The sequence below is a fragment of the Triticum urartu genome, chromosome 6A (assembly GCF_056163025.1).
Source record: "Triticum urartu cultivar PI428250 chromosome 6A, HENAU_Tu73, whole genome shotgun sequence".
Classification (NCBI taxonomy): Eukaryota; Viridiplantae; Streptophyta; class Magnoliopsida; order Poales; family Poaceae; genus Triticum; species Triticum urartu.
In genome coordinates this window covers 602,596,247-602,611,423 of record NC_141878.1, presented here as the reverse complement: position 1 = coordinate 602,611,423, position 15,177 = coordinate 602,596,247, and the positions used below count along the sequence as shown (strand labels likewise).

The window sequence follows — 15,177 nt, the reverse complement described above, 5'->3', positions numbered from 1 at the left end:
TTGCTGCAGGCTAAGATTATTAGAATATCTCATACTTTACCGCCGTTCGAAGAGCTAAAACGGCGTGCTTATTGCAAGTATCATAATTCTTTTTCTCATGCTACTAACGATTGCAATGTTTTTCGACGACAGATACAATCGGCCATTAATGACGGATGATTGAACTTTTCTAAGATGCAAGTTGATAAACAACCTTTCCCAATGAATACCATGGATTTGGAGGGGAAGAAACTACTCATTCGGCCAGAGGTAGCCGAATCTGCTAATAAAGCTAATGTCATTGTTGGTGAGCCCAGGAAAGACAAGGAGGTCAACAAGGTCTTGGGGAGACAGGTTGTGCTTGATAAGCAACCCGATGGCAAGGAAGTGATCAAAATCACCATCAAGAATCCTACACTCAGGGGGCAACCGCAAGTGCAAGAAAATACTTGTGTTAAATTTGTCAAGCCCAAGAGTCCAGAAATTGGCAAGTGGAAGAAGAATGAAGCTAAAGTGCAGCGCAAGCGGATCAAGCCAACTTTTGATATGTTGCTATCCAAGTATGCTAACCAGTCGGCCGGTTCTAGTTTCAATCGACCGACTCATCTGAAACAACCAAGGTCACCATCAACTGATATGTTCAGTCGGTATACAAAACAGAGTGGACCAAGGGCGCAGTTTTCAGAAGAGCAGAGGCAATCTGTGTGGGATCGACTTGATTACTCATATAATGGCCGACTCAACATCGGTGACTATCAGTCGGTTGGTCAATATATGCAACCGAGTGAAAATTATCCGAGTGTAAGAATGCACCCAGGTGGAAGCTATCCAAGTGAAAAAATGTGGCCAAGTAGATTACATCCGACTGACTTTCATCCGAGTGGATTCCATCCGAGTGAATTCCATCCGAATGACATCCATCCGAGTGGATTCCATCAGAGTAAAAAGTTGCGCCCGAGTGGAAATTTCATGCATCTGGAAAGTCAAAAAGAATGGCGTGTTAAATCACCAAGTGTTGCAACAGTTGAGTCGGGAAAAGGCAAGGAGAAAATGAATGCCGACTCACTTATCTTGGGCACCGAAACATTCGCCATACGGCAGCCGATTGTCCCTAGCAATCCGACTGAGCCGATACTTGCTATCGCGCCAAAGCACTCGGCTAATGACCATGAAGCAAGCACCAGCCAGGTAAAAACGAGAGATCCTAAATACACTCAGCCAAAGTGGTGTCCTCCAGGGCTAACAAAGACACAAAAGAGGAAACTACAGAGGTTAAGGAGTCAAGATGGCAGAACAAGAGGCTGAGAAGCAAAGGGATAAGTTGTTCAATGACATTCGTCCTATGGTACCTACAAAACAAGTGTGGAGGCCCAAACAAATACAAGATACAGTGGCCTCTACACCTATCACAGCAGCACCTACACTACCAAAAGAGGACGACGCAATCATTGCATCGTCTACGTTACCTATTGCTTCCTCTTCACTCGGACAAATTTCTGAATCGGTGGATGCACTTGAGGAGGAGGCTGATATGTTGGACTATGAGTCTACACCGGTTCATGAAGGTATGGATATCAATATGGTGTATTACTTACCTGCTGAGTTTCGTGCTGTAGATGAGGAAGGGGAGGTGGCTCAGCTGGATTTTGGCCCTAAAAACGCGATATTCGAGAAGCCAAAAGAACCAGTAACGCATCTGAAACCATTATATCTCAGAGGTCATATCAATGGGTCACCGCTCACTCGGATGCTTGTTGATGGTGGTGCTGTGGTAAATCTTATGCCCTATTCGGTCTTCAAGAAATTGGGTTTGCCTGATGAAGAATTGATCAAGACCAATATGGTGCTCAACGGATTTGAAGGCAAAGAGAAAACTGAAGCCAAAGGTGTGATGTATGTGGAGCTTACAATCGGAAGCAAAACTTTGGCTACTGCATTCTTTGTCGCTGAGGTGCAAGGTAACTACAACGTCATACTAGGCCGCGATTGGGTTCATGCAAACCAGTGCGTGCCATCCACTATGCATCAGTTTTTGATTCAGTGGGTTGATGATGAAGTAGAAGTCATTCATGCGGATAACTCAGCCTGTGTTGCTTTGGCCGATGCATCGGTGGATTGGCAACATCCCAATGCTACTTGCTTGACGGGACATGACTTATCAGAATTTGATTTTCTCAGCGCGACCAAGAATGGTTTTGTGCTCGTCTCTTTAAAGCCGACTGAATGCAATCGGCTCCAAGGTATGATATGTTTAAATGGATCCTAATTCCGAGTGGTAACAAAAACGTCTTGTAAAGTATCGGTCGAGTGAGAACGATATGTATGAGTCTATAGAGGAGTTGGATGACATGGATAAACTTGGACAAGGTTTTACATCAGCCGATCCGTTAGAAGAGGTAGATATTGGAGATGGTTCCGTCACTCGACCGACATTTATAAACAAAAATTTGAAAGCCGATTGTAAGGCTAAGTTAATCGAGCTATTAAAAGAATATGTTTGTTGCTTTGCATGGGAATATCATGAGATGCCAGGGTCAAGCCGAGAGCTAGTGGAGCATCGGTTGCCTATAAAGGCCGGTTTTAGACCTTACAAAGAGTCGGACAGAAAATTTAATCCGAAAACATATGACCGGATCAAGGAAGAGATCGGTCGACTGCTTGAAGCTAATTTCATTCGACCTTGCAGGTATGCCGAGTGGATTTCTAACATTGTCCTAGTGGAGAAGAAAGGATCCGGCAAGTTGAGGGTGTGCATTGATTTCAGAGATTTGAATAGGGCTACACCCAAAGATGAGTATCCTATGCCAATAGCCGATATGCTTATTAATGATGCTTCTGGACATAAGGTTATTAGCTTTCTAGATGGTAATGCCGGATACAATCAAATTTTTATGGCCGAAGAGGACATGTACAAAAAGGCTTTCCGATGTCCTGGTTTCCTTGGTTTATTCGAGTGGACAGTGATGACATTCGGATTAAAAAATGTTGGAGCCACATATCAAAGGGCCATGAATTTGATTTTTCATGATTTACTCGGTATCATACTTGAAGTTTATATTGATCATATTGTTGTCAAATCGGATGCTTTCGAATCTCACTTGGCCGATTTGCGTTTAGCTTTTGAAAGGATGAAAAAGTATGGACTGAAGATGAATCCTTTGAAGTGTGCTTTTGGCGTGTCAGCTGGCAAGTTTTTGGGTTTCATTATTCATGAAGATGGCATAGAGATTGATCCCAAAAAGATAGAGGCTATACAGAAAGTGGAGGCTCCAACATGCAAGAGAGATATGCAAAAGTTCCTTGGCAAGGTCAATTATTTGAGAAGATTCATAGCTAATCTATCAGGGAAAGTTGATGCATTTACTCCTATCCTTCGGTTGAAGAGTGATGCTGATTTCACTTGGGGGGCAAAACAGCAAGAAGCATTTGATATGATCAAGAGTTATTTGTGCACTCCTCCGGTGATGAAAGCACCCAAGCATAGGGAACCCTTCAGGCTTTACATTGCAGCGGAGGAAGGAGTTATTGGTGCTGTTCTAACTCAAGAGACCGAAGGAAAAGAGCATGCCATCACTTATTTGAGCCGCCGCTTATTGGACGCAGAGACAAGGTATACATTTATTGAGAAATTATGTCTATGCTTATATTATGCTTGCACAAAACTGAGACATTATTTAGTGCCGAGTGCTTGTGTAGTAGCTTGTCAAACCGATGTCATTAAATACATGTTGCATAGGCCAATTCTTAGTGGTAGAATTGGCAAGTGGGCTTATGCTTGATTGAATATGATTTGGCTTATGAATCTCTAAAGTCCATGAAAGGCCAAATTGTTGCTAATTTCATTGTTGAACATCGGATTAATGACAAGCATGATGTTGATATGAACCTTGTTTCATTAGTACCATGGAGATTATACTTTGATGGTTCAGTTTGTAGCAATGGCCAAGGTGTTGGTATTGTTTATATATCTCCTCATGGTGCTGTTTTTGAAGCCTCATGCCGCTTGGAATATTTTTGCACAAACAATCAAGCCGAATATGAAGCATTGTTATTCGGCCTAGAGATGTTACTTGCTATAGGTGTTACACATATTGAGGCTTATGGTGATTCGTTACTAGTGGTGCAGCAAATATCCAAAGTCTTTCAGTGTTTGGATGAATCACTTAATGTTTATCTTGATAAATGTCTAGATATAATCTCTACTTTGGATTGTTTTAGCATTGCACATATATCTAGACATGACAACTGGAAAGCAAATGAGTTGGCACAACAAGCATCTGGATACCATGTTGATCATGGCATGTTTCATATTTCTCAAAGTCCGATGTCTTGTCTTACCAGTGTAGAAGAGGCCGAACCAGAACCCACTAATTCGGTCATTGACAAAAAATCTAGTGCATATGACAATCCCGACTGGAGGAAGCCCATTGTTGATTACTTGTGCAATCCGAGTGAAAGGGTGGACAGGGCTGTTCGGCGTATGGCTTTCAAGTATACAATGAGAGATGATGGTCTTTATCGCCGAACAGTCGATGATGTTCTTCTAAAGTGTTTGGACGAGGACCAGGCAAGAGTTGCTATGGGAGAAGTACATGAAGGTATTTGTGGCACTCACCAGTCGGCTCCCAAGATGAAATGGTTATTGCGACGTGCTGGGTTTTATTGGCCGACTATGATTAATGATTGCTTCAGATATTATAAGGGGTGTGAAGCTTGTCAAAAGTTTGGTGATATTCAATTGGCTCCTGCTGCTATGTTACATCCTATTATCAAACCGTGGCCTTTCAGAGGTTGGGGTTTAGATTTCATTGGACAAATCCATCCGTCTTCCTCAAAAGGGCACCGGTTCGTATTGGTGGCAACTGATTATTTCACTAAATGGTCTGAAGCGGTACCTCTCAAGAACATGACGCATATGGAGGTAATTCAATTCATAACCGAGCACATTATTCATAGATTCGGTATTCCTCAAACGTTAACTACAGATCAAGGTTCATCTTTTATGTCACACCAAGTCAGAGAGTTTTCCGAATCTTATAATATAAAGTTGCTCAATTCCTCCCCGTATTATGCCCAAGCTAATGGACAAGCCGAGTCTAGCAATAAAATTTTAATCAAGCTCATCAAGAAGAAGATTGAGGATAATCCGAGGAGATGGCATGAGTTGTTGTCTGAAGCTTTATGGGCACATAGAATCTCAAGGCATGGTGCTACGAAAGTGACTCCATATGAGCTAGTATATGGTCAGGAGGCTGTTTTACCGGTGGAAGTAAATTTGAATGCTTTGAGAATAGCCAAACAAAATGATTTATCGGCAATAGACTTCTATAACTTGATGATGGACAACATTGATGAGGTTGCTGATAAACGTTTGGTTACTTTGAATGCCATAGAGAGAGATAAGTTGAGGGTGGCAAGGGCTTACAATAAGAAAGTTAAGTTGAAGAATTTTCAAGTTGGCGATCTCGTCTGGAAAGTGATTCTGCCGATTGGTTCAAGAGATAGAAAATTCGGGAAGTGGTCTCCAAGTTGGGAAGGTCCTTTTAGGATTACAAGAGTTGTTCCCGGAAATTCATATTTGGTGGAATCAATACAAGGGGCATTGTTACCTCGAGCTCTCAATGGCAAATATTTGAAGAAGTACCACCCGAGTGTGTGGCAGGAAGCCTAAGTAGGCAATGGCCGATATACAATTATCGCCCTTAGCACAAACATGGACGATACATAATTATCGCCCTGAGAAAAATAAATGGCCGATGGAGTGTTGACATCGTCCTTAGAACGAACACTATGCATATTATTTTTCGGCATGCAAGCTTTGCCGAAAAACAGGGGGGCATGTGTTGACACCTGATTTTGGCAAGATACAGAGTGAAAGGGTTTTCAGCATGAGAAAGTTTCATATCGTCGAGTGGAACAACTTTGATGTTTAGGCTATCGCCATTCGACCTCATCTCAGTGGCCGAAGCTGTACTCCGAGTGACAAAATTTAATGTTCTGAGTGCTTTTCGGCCGATTACGTCCTCAATATGACCTCAGATGAAGGAGTGCCCTAAAGGAATTGTCTTCGTCTCGTCGAGACGATCGATTTTCATAAATAAATCATCTCAATCCGAGTTCATATGCAAAAGTTATAGTCAATACGGTCTGGACAGGCCAGAGACCAAAATATTACGCTTGACACCAGACACATGTTGATGAGTGTCTGATGCAATGCGTGAGCAATTCGGCCCTCAAGACGGCCTTGAATCGGAAAACCTTCAACACAGAAAAGTTTCGTCTCGTCGAGCCGATCGATTTCCATATATAATTCGTCTCAATCCGAGGTCGTATGTGGCCTGGAGAGACAAGACAAGATCAGGCTGTGTTTTCAGTCGGAAATCCGAGTGAAAAAGTTTACCATCTGAGTGAAAATTTACGGTCGAGTGAAAATTTACCGGTCGAGTGAAAGTTTGCTGACCGGATGAACTTATTATTATCCAAGTAGAAATATAGTCATCCGAGTGGAAATATGGTCATCCGAGTGAAATTGTCCTCCAGGTGAAAATATTCTGAGTGAAAAAATTAGCATCGGGACGAAAACTAGCCGATTAAGTAAGATAGTGCCTTCCGAGTGGAAATATAGTCATCCGAGTGGAGATATAGTCATCCGAGTGGAAATATAGTCATCCGAGTGAAAAGTTCAGTCGGACGATCCGAGTGAAAGTATCTAATATCCGAGTGGATGAGCTCAAATCCGAGTGAAATTGAACATATGCTCGAAAGTTTAGCAAAATGACCTCAGATGAAGAAGTGTTCAATACAGAAGTTGTGCGTATCATCAAGACGGTAAACTTTGATTTTGGAGTTATTATCATCAGAGATAGTATATAGCCTACAAATTCACTACGAGACTCGGATAATCCAGTCTACCGCAAGACCGAGTCCGACTGAGAGATAAATATGACCTCAGAAAGTATTCAAGATGGCCTTATTTGAAAAAGTGATCAACATGAGAGTTGTTCGTATTGTCGACGCGCACAAGTTTGATATTTGGGCCGTCTTGACCGGAGATCATATGCAAGCCCGGCGGCCCACGCAAGAAGGAAGACAAAGTTTGGACCAGATTCAGACTGAATCCGAGTTGGAATAGAATTAGGACTCTAGGACGTGAATTGATGTAATTTTTCTTGTAAGGAAAGCCTAGACGAATCCTTTACTTGTACGGGAAGTCCAGACGCCTCTTATATATGTTGGGGGTGACGGCCGATTGAAAAACACACAATCGAACAAATCAATATACTACTTTTTCAGTCTACGTTTTATCTCTCCACCGTTTTTCTCTCTCGTTCTTCGCTGTTCTTCGTGTTTGAGAGCTGCGAATCCCGAGGCTCTAGGGGCGAGCGAATCGACTTAGGGCAGCCCATAGCCGCCGCACTCCCTGACGGGGTCCTTCCTGGGGGTGTGGGGTTTTCGGGTCTGCAAAAGCGCCCGTCGACTGTCTTGCGTATCGCGCTGTCGGTCGGGTCTCCTTCGACGTGAGCTGCGGTGCATCACCCCCGGCGTCGAGGGTACACGTGATGTGTTCATGTGTCAACAATTTCAAGTGCTACAAATACAATTATTCAGATTTCGAAGTAAGCAGATGAGTAGAATATCTTACAAACAGAAAGTTTTTAGAAAATCAAGGCTACTAATTAGAACCACAACCAAAAATTATGGTTGTGAGCAATCTACAGAATTCTTCTGCTTAAAGAAACAAAAGCAAGAACTGAATTGGTGTCAGACTGATTGTGTGGGTACAATACAACAACTACATTATTTTCTAAAAGAATTGGAAATGCCCAGTTCTTGATGAAATTAATGAAGCGCCATATTGCATCCTAATCGAGATGCAACAAGATGAACGAGCAGAAGGAAAGAAATAAATGATGCATCAGTGTGCTTGACATGTACCATTAGAAATAGCTTATTACAGCATAGTCAATCAAGTATAGAACTATGCTGAAAGCGCAAATTTTTCTAGGAAGCAAACATGCATATTTTAGATTCTAGTACTAAGCAGGAGGTCATGGAGAAGATGGCGACCAAACAGATTATATCCAAACTGCTGGACATCAAGATGCATATGCAGTTAAATAAGACTACAAGTAACAATAGCTTGTGATTTGATTTTGGATGTTACAAATTCTGCCAAACCCTTACTGGCATGGCTACTTTGACGGAAAAATCAAGGTATACAAATCAATAGATCTACAAACGAGACAACAGAACATAGATCTACCAAGCTCGTCCCCTGCATCTACAAATTTGGTCGTGAGCTCGCTCTGCAAATCCAAGAACCCTAGGAGAAGAGGGAAAGAAGAATGGGAGGAGGAGGTTCACCTAGCTCTCGCCGATCGTGGCTGGGAGGGGAAATGCTGCACCGGTATCCTCTGCTTGGTTGTGCCCCCTGCCCTTCGTCCTCGCCGCCTTGCCGCCCAATTGCACGAGAGACAGAGGAGTGAGCCCGAGCCGTTTCTTTTCCAACGAGGCGAGGGGAATTTGGGTAGACCAACGTTTGGCCCCGCTTGGTTTGTAGCAAAGCTGGCCACATGGGCCGGCCCGGCACGGCATGGCCCGGTCGAAGCGACCCAGTCCAGGTACGACACGGCCCACTACGGCACGCTTCCTTCACGGTCGTGTCGTGCTGGCACGCGGGCCTCACTTCCAGGCCCAGGCACGCCCATCTGCTATATGGGCCGGCACATTGGCCTGTTAAGCACGCCAGCCCGCCTTTTTTTGCTATTTAGGCATTTTATAGCTATGTTACGCCTTGGGCGTTATATAAAAGTATAAAAAAATAAAAACTAAACGGGTGTTTCGTGCCGGTCCGCGTGCCCAGCCTCCAGGCCCAGGCACGGCCCTTCAATAGTAACGTGCCGGCACGGCACGGCCCGTACCGTGCCGGGCCAAACAGTCGTGCTAAAGGGCCGGCACTCTAAGGCCGGCCCATATGGCCAGCTTTGGTTTGTAGGGATCTTTTAGGAATTTCACAGGATAGGATTTTTAAAGGAAAAAAAAATCCCATGAATCCCTTTGATTTGTACGAATGGATTCCTATTCCTTTGTAGGATAGGAATGAATCCTTCATTTCAAAGGAAAAAACATTAGCCTAGACTAAATGGAAAATTTTCTATCCTATGTATAGGATAGCTAGGAATTGAGATGCATGCCGTCTCACTTCCTATGGTTTTCCTGTTCCTATGATATTCCGATCCTATGAACCAAAGGAAGCAATGTGTTAATCTTTTTTAGTTAAATTTGACTTTCCTTTTGTGTAAAAAATTTGCGTTGAAATATTTGTTTGCCACCAAGAAATACATAGGCACAAATCATATTACTTTTCATGATTAGTTTCGTATCTTTCACGATATGTGTGTTGACTTTCAATGTGGGTTTGCCTTTATGTACCGAGGTGTCCTTCGCAACATGAAAGTTGCAATAATGGTGATCACACCTGACCCCATATTGTACACCCCTCAGATGCATGAACTACGGGAGCAAAAGAAGAACAATAACCCTCAAATAAGAACAACGGGTAATATAAGTAGGGTACTACAAGGAGCTGATACTGAGGAACCTCATAGAGCCAGTTACAAAATGGTCTGATCAGCAAGTTTGCAGCATGCATGATGTTGTTCACTCATTTGCTCAATTTGTGGCTAGAGATGAGGCACTAGCAGCTCACAGTGGAGATATTGGTTTCATTAGTAAACTTAGTGCACACAAGTTCCTTCGGTTGTCTATGGAAAAGAAAGTATCAGAATCAGATGGGTTGGACTGGAGTTCCTTACATGCACAAAAGACACTGAGAACACTAATATTAGTTGGCCCTATATCTATGAAGCCTAGTGATTCGATTGTTGATTTTCCCTGCCTACAAACTCTACATACAGAATCTGTAGATGTTGCTGTATTGGTTGAGTCTTTGGGGAAACTCAAGCACTTGAGGTACTTGTTCATATGGAAATCCGATATATCAAGTTTGCCAGATAACATTGGAAATATGAAATTTCTGCAGTTCATTTGCCTTGTAAAATGCCAGCAATCTGTGAAACTTCCACATAGCATTTTGAAGCTAGCGCAACTCAGGTATCTTAACTTTCATGACTCTAGTATAGATGGTATACCAAAGGGGTTCAGTGTTCTAACAAATCTAAGGAACCTATGTGGGTTTCCAACCCAGACAGATGGTGTCTGGTGTAGTTTGGATGAGTTTGGCCCTCTTTCTGAGCTCAGATCTCTTGGAGTGCAGAGATTGGAGAATGTGTCCGTTACCTCGTCTGCGGCAAAGGCAAAGCTTGGTGAGAAAGTTCATCTGACCCACTTGTTTTTATACTGCAGCAGTAGATTGGGAGATGACGGGCTGATTAAAGATGAAAAGGGTGTCTCTGAGGAAGAACAGCGACAAATTGCGGGTGTGTTTGATGAGCTCTGCCCTTCGCCTAGCTTAGAGTATCTTGATATAAATGGATTTTTTGGCCGACGGCTCCCAAGGTGGATGATGTCAAGATCAGCACCGGTCTTCAAGAGCTTGAGGATTATATTCATGCTTGATCTAGCTTGTTGCACCCAACTACCAGATTGCTTGTGTCAACTCCCATGTTTGCAGGACATTAAGATCCGTCGCGCTCCAGCCATCAAGCATGTTGACCTGAATTCCTGCAGTCCTACCAGACACCGGCTGCGTTTCCGAGATTGAGGGAGTTGGAGTTAACTGGAATGGTGGAATGGGAGGAGTGGGAGTGGGAGGAGCAGGTGCAAGCCATGCCTCTTTTGGAGGTGCTTGAGCTCGAAAATTGCAGATTGAGGTGTCTTCCTCCTGGCCTCGCCTCACATGCGAGGGCTTTAAAGTCTATATCTGCACAAAATAACCAGCACCTCATCTCACTAGAGAACTTTGCTTCTGTTGTTGAGCTGGAAGTGGCTCAAAGCCTGACTTGGAGAGGATCACTAATCTTCCCAATCTGCGGAAGCTTGAGATCGAGGCTCGTATTGGAGGATTATGCCATGGAAACACTTCCTGAATACATGCAAGATGTAAACCCAAGGCATTTTGAGTTATGCTGCAGCCTGACGTTGCTCACTTCCATAGCCGCGGGACAATCTGGCCCTGAGTGGGATAGGTTCAGTCATATCGACCATGTCAAGGCATATGCACCTGATGAGAACAATAAAAGGAAATGGTACGTGTTGTACACGAGGGAGCCCTGCAGCTTGGACACAAATGTCCGCCACTCCATATCTGCAGGTAAATTAACACAACGGTGTCACCTTATTTGTTGTTCCACTCTTAGTTGTTGTTCCACTCTGTTCATTTAACTCGTTCAGTTTATTCAGGGGATGAACAGGAGGACCAGCAAGTAATTTCATGAGGAATGAAGAGCAACAAGAAGTAGGCAGAAGATTTCAGCATTCTTTTGCATGGATCTTCATCAGATCTTGTGGAGGTGCATGGAGAGAGGTAGGTTCATTATTCAGCTTCGAACTAATAGTATAATTTTGCTTCCGTTGATGTATTTCACTTTAGTGTTGGCAGTTGCATGCCAATTTACTCTGTAGTCCTCATGATTTCGACGATGAAGTTAGTAGCTATGCTATACATGGAAATGAAAAACCTTATCCATGAAACCCAGGTGCATGGTCATATTTTGATGTGTGTTAAACATTGATGCAGGCAGGTTGAACGCAAGCAAGCTAGACGGGCCTTATAACCATCTTCACCTTGTTGGTTGGCCATATCAAGTGCGGTGCAGTGCGATCCTCCTACAACAAAACTCTGCAGCAAGACCAGTACTTGTGTGTTGATGCAACTACAAAATACACACCATAGACTGTGCCGGATCAAATGGTTCTGTTTTGATAATTACCGGAGTCATGCAAAGGAACTAATTAAGCGAGGAGCACAACTTCTGGCTATTTGTACTAGTACTTTTCAAGAAGTTATTCTTGGTACCAGCGGTAGCATTTGAAAGAAAAATACATGTAACTTACTACTCCTATTTGATTATGTATTGTGTGCATGCGCACAGCAAAGAACAGAGGTGACTGTCTAGGCTGTACCTGTGATAGATCAACTGATTTGACTTTATACCTGAATGTTCAGAACATTTTGCCTTGGAAATTGTTATCCATGCCAAGAGATGTGGTTTAGTGGTTGAATTCCACAATATTTTACCACGATAAATTTAGGAAAGCATGGTGTCCTACCAAGATGAGCCACAGAAATTTAGTCTTGTCAGTTGTGAATTTATGAGTATCTCAAGTGAGGGCTGGCGAGAGAGGCTACTGCGACCTACCTGTCTCTTGCGCCAGCGGCCACTCACTCTGTTTTTCTACTGTGTTCTGGTGAGCAGAGTGGGTTTCCGGTGAGCCCACCCGGTCATACGAGTCTGCGGAGATCACATTGTCACGTTGAGAACTACTATGGCAGGATAAAACCAGGGTTCCAATCTCCAACACCATTGGAAATAAGGACCAGCGACCAGACTCCAGAACCAACATCATGGTCTGCTTCAGTTATATGCTACAGTAGAAGATCTTCAAAACTAAAATGTCTTATATTTTGATACAGAGGGAGTACTTGATTGGCTGGCTGATGATCTTCCTCGAGCGTGGACACCGCTCCTCCTTCTCGGCCTGGGACATCTCTGCTGACATTATCCTCGTGAAATCATACTTGTTGAGGTACTCGATTCAGCAGCCGCTTGTCAAGGATGGGTACATAACTGAATGTTGCACCAGAGAATGAACAAAATGTGGGCATCTTTCACTTGGCATAACAAACCTTGACTAATTAAGACATTCCATTTTTCTAAACTCTTCGGTTACTAAATCGAAGACGTGTAGTTTCTTTTTTTTCTTGACATTAATGCCTTTCCTCTGACCCATTTTCCTCTGACGTAAACTACCTAAGGTTGCTCAGAGTTGAGCATGAAGGTTGCTCAGATCTGATTATGCAAGAAGAATGCTGCTTCAGTATCATGGTACAAACTATGGAAAAAGAAGAAGGCATGAAAAAACAGTACACCCAGAAACTCATGATGTACGAGTGTTACTGTTGCAAAAGGTACAAAACTGAAAACTCTCATTGTCAGTGGCATTGACAAGTGTTGCTAGCCAGTGACGCTGCATTTTGACAGACCATCAGCTTGTTCTTTGTCAGTGGCATGACTACTTGATGGACCAGCAGATTGTGTCATACTGATGGTATAGACTACAGAGAAAGAAGAAGGCCCCGAAAACAGAGCAACCAGAAACTCATATTATACAAGTGTTTCAGAAGGTACAAAACTAAAAACTATTTGCCAGAAAGCCTCCATGGTAAAGAAGAGTTTCACTAGTAGAAAAAGGGTCAAATGTGAAGCACATTAGTGCCGGTTTATAAAAAAACCGGCACTAATGTGCTCAATAGTACCGGTTCGTGGCGGCGATCAATAGTACCGGTTCGTGGCGAACCTTTAGTACCGGTTCATGCCATGAACCGGTACTAAAGAGGTTGTGGCAGCCTGCGGTCAGGCTATGGCCCCACCATCACCATTTAGTGCCGGTTCGTACCACGAACCGGTACTAATGAGGTTATGGCAAGTTGTTTTTAGTCCCACCTCGCTCCCCTAGCTAACAAGGCTTTTACCACCTTAAATATGTTTATTCTCAAACTATCACAAGCACTTGGTCTTCATTGAACTCTATGTGTAGAATTTGTGGCCGCAATATGAGCCTTCACCGGTTTATAAATCGTTGAGGACTCATATTGACAATTCAGATTGTACACAAAAAGATCATTGATGATCAAAGTATTTTTGATGTATAAGATCATATTGACAATTCAGACTATAAAGAAATATAAGATCATGATTTAAATGCTCTTATATTTTTTGCGTTCAGTATGCACCATTCAAAGCGACGCCATCAACTTTCAACCATTTCTGCCTTCATTTGCTATTTTTCATGCATTTAATGATTTTTTTGAGAACTAAATGACCTGGAAATTGAAAAGCACTACAAATGAACTCTGAAAAAGTTGAAACTTGGCATGGTATCATCATTTCACCCACATAGATTGTTCAAAAAAGTAGAAAGGGTTACGGCAAAAACTGGATGCACTTCATTTACAAACTGGACAATCTCTTTCGAAGTATTCGGGTTTCTGACGAAATTAAACTCATCTGTTACAAAGGCATTTCATTTTTTAAACTTATTACAACTCCAGACTTTCTGTGCATTCAGTATGCACCATTCAAAGCGACGCCATCAACTTTCAACCATTTCTGCCTTCATTTGATATTTTTCATGTATTTAATGATTTGTTTTGAGCTAAATGATACTAAACTTTGTGCAGCCAGCGCACCACCTTTAGTACCGGTTGGTGGCTCCAACCGGTACTAAAGGGTGAATGTACTACAGTTTCTTAGTAAGATGTTTTTTAGTCCCACCTCGCCAAGAGAGAGGGACTAGGAGCGGTTTATAAGCCCTGAGTGGAGAGACGATGAAGAAGAGGCTCAATGCTCACGTTGCTTAGCTTCAAGCCTTGAGGAATATGGTAGACTGCACGGAGCTATGTGTAGTGCAGTTTACACTATTCCGAAAGGCTTGAAGCTAATTAACGAGCATTGCAACTCTTTTTTATTTTTAATAACTTATTACAACTCCGGACTTCTTCTGTTATGGCAAAAACTAGATGTACTTCGTGTACAAACTGGACAATCTTTTTCAAAGTATCAGGGCCGGTTTCAGACGAAAACTCATCTGTTACACTGAAAGGCATGGTATATAAAAATAAATGAATAAAAGAAAATAAATAAAGCAGAAAAGAAAAATAGCAGAAAATAAAAAAAAACTATAGTAGAAAAGAAAAAAACTATATAAAAAAACTATTCAGAAATAAATAAAAGAAAATAAATATAACAGAAAAGAAAAAAACTACTCAGAAATAAATAGAAGAAAGAATAAAGCAGAAAAGAAAAAAACTATATCAAAAAATTTGGGGCGCTGCCCTGTGGGCCTGATAGACCACGGGCGTGCAATTTCAGGCCCACAAGGCCCAGCAGACTCACAGGACATCGCGCCGTAGTTAGGCACAGAAGCCTGCTTATAGAGGAGTTCGAAAGGGCAGCCGCGGCTGGGTTTATAAACCAGTGCGACTGCCCTTCACCCGTGAGGTGGGACTAAACTTTG

At 42.6% G+C, this 15,177-nt stretch overlaps 1 pseudogene; it reads left to right on the top strand.

Annotated features, from left to right (window-relative positions):
- Positions 1-1,264: 1,264 nt before the first annotated feature.
- On the top strand, positions 1,265-14,359 carry LOC125517098 (putative disease resistance protein At3g14460; annotated as a pseudogene).
- Positions 14,360-15,177: the final 818 nt, after the last annotated feature.